Here is a 2,849-nt window from a genome sequence, read left to right on the forward strand (position 1 = left end):
TCTTTGTTTTGAATTTAAGTGTTCCTCAAATTTATTATGTGTTCATCACTTTTCAACAATAATAATAATATATTGAAATGTTCATCACATGCTATTCGTTTTTAATGTTCTTTGTAATGATACTTAGAAGCATACTTTATTCATTTGAACATGTTCTACACATCATTCTGTAACCACGTTTTGTATATTTTCGTGAAGTAATAGAAGTAATAAAACCTCACAGTTTTTACAGATCTTTGATTGGACACTGTGTCAAGACTACTTAAGTAGTTGCTTGATGAAATCAGTTTGTATAAAAAAGTTTATTAAAGGAAAATGAAAATAAAAATTTCTAGTAATTATTCATGAAAATATATTTTTATATGGTATAATAACATTATATCTTGGAAACCAACAATTATGAGAATTATCTAAACCGACCCATTTAACAAAAACTTTATAATTTTCTATGTTATAACTTTTTCAATCTGATATACAACTCTAAATTTATTTTTCTTTAATTCTTGCTATTAAATGTTTGATTCTGCTTTTTCTCCATCTAAAGCTTTTAATTGCATAATAATGAATAACTTTTCCAATTTCGAAAATTTCTGTCGACCCATTACCTGTGTAACTTCTTTCAAAAATTCCTCTTAAATTACTTATTCTTATGTTATCATAGATTTTATATTTTGGCTTAGTATCTTCAAAATTTGTCACATAATCGGTATGCAATAAAATTTTGTAATTCCATTAGATACATTTTCGATTTCATTTTTACTGTCGAATGTTTTGTATTACTATTTCATCAACTACATTTTTAACTGAAGCAAACCCTTTATAATTTCCTTGTAAGTCAAAATTTTCTACATATTTTCTTTTCATGTTCTGTTAAAATGTTGCACAACAGATGCTTTTATTTCTGTAAAAGTTCTATAATGACTAATGTTATAATTTTTCATAACTTGTTTAAAATATTTATTATTAGATTCTTTTCCCTTCTCTGTATGTAAACTTCTTGCAGATCACAGTTTAAAACTTTTTTCAAAATTTTCTGAAATTATTTTACTAAACTTTATCTTTAACTGGAATAGCCTGATCAAATTTAAAGAAAACTTCATTATATATAAATATCTGTATCCTGCATTTATTTTATAAATTTCTTTTAAGTTTCCAGAGTCCATTCCTAATGCATCAGCTTGCCATAAACCATCTCTACTGAAAGAAATTAGATTTCTTATTGTAATTTTTTTCTCACTCTTTTATGTAATACACTTATAATGCTTTCTCAAATATTATTACTATTAGATCAACGTTTTTTAAACAAATTCACTATTTATACAGTATTTACGTACTTTTTTTAAACAAATTCACTATTTATACAGTATTTACGTACTGAACAAATGCCTTCAATAATTTGTCTTCCTTGTTTTGTTGTTATACTATTTAGATAATGTATAAGCAAATATTATTCATATTTTAGCAGTAAATATGATTGTCTGAAAGATAGCTAATGTTATTAATTTAAATGTATAGAAAAATTATTTATAAAACTGTAAATTCTTAGTTAAATAATACTCATATGATAATGTAATTGTTTTCTCTACTAAAACATATCTCTTATTATCATATGGCCTTAATACCATCTTTTACTTCAACCGAAAAAAATTTGTGTTTCTAATGTCATCTTAAATTCATAGTTCTATATTGCTATTTATTTTAAAAGGTAAAATTTTTATCATGTTGTACATTTATTTTAGTTGTAATAATGCATTTCTTTACTCATTTTGATTTTTTCCTACCTTATCACCAATTTTATAGGCATAATTTCTTGTTCATAAACCAAAAGTGGTCCCATTATTTTTCTATTAAATTAATCCACCATTTTACCTAAAAATTTTCTATGTTCTTGAAATACGTTATCAACATTATTCTCTGGACAATCACTAGTATCAAATGTGTAAATCATTATCAACATATCTTCATAAAAGTATGCATTTTTTTATGTTACAGATATAACTACCAACTTGTTTCTAACAAAGTTCGATATGTTGTCCATATTCTGGTTTCATAACATTATTGTGAAAACCATACATTAATAATTTCTATAAATTGAGTATAGCAGTACCAATATAAGATAGGTTATTGAAGAAACACTTGTTTTATTCATAGGGATAGCAACTAAAATTTTGTTAAACATTGTTCTGTTTTTAATATTTGATTTAGCTATTAATGTATCACATTTATCTGAATATGAGAGTAATTTTACTTCTACCTTATTTCTTATATTTTCACTGTTTTTCCAAATACTGAATTGTTCAGCAGTTTGTACAAATTTTTTCCAATATCACTTTTCACTTCATCCATGCTTCTGTATTTAAATATATGTACTTTTTAATTAATCAGATTGTTTCATTTTTAAAAGTTTATATACTTTTGTATTTTCATTCCTAAACATAAATATAAAATACGATTTCTATAATTAACAAGATATTTATATTAATTGTCTGTAATAGTTAATAATTTTTTAGATAGTTCTGTAACAATTTTAGTTTCTAGAGTTATGGTAAATCCTTACATAAATCATGTAATTCTTTTGGGTATATTAAATCTACTAAATATTGTAACCAATTCCAGAAGTGTTTAAATTTCACTTAATTTTTTTATAATCGAATTTGTTTGGTTCACCACATTTCAGATCCACAACATGGTAAATGTTGCTCATAGTATAACGATATAAACCATTTGCATCAAATTTTTTTAAGAAATTCCATTTAATATTTAAAAAAATTCCTTTTATATTTATTATTTGCTTTAAAATTGTTTTACTACATTGGAATATACCACCATTTATTTATTTTCCTACTGTT

Source organism: Schistocerca cancellata, chromosome 4, assembly GCF_023864275.1.
Source record: "Schistocerca cancellata isolate TAMUIC-IGC-003103 chromosome 4, iqSchCanc2.1, whole genome shotgun sequence".
In the NCBI taxonomy this organism is placed as follows: Eukaryota; Metazoa; Arthropoda; class Insecta; order Orthoptera; family Acrididae; genus Schistocerca; species Schistocerca cancellata.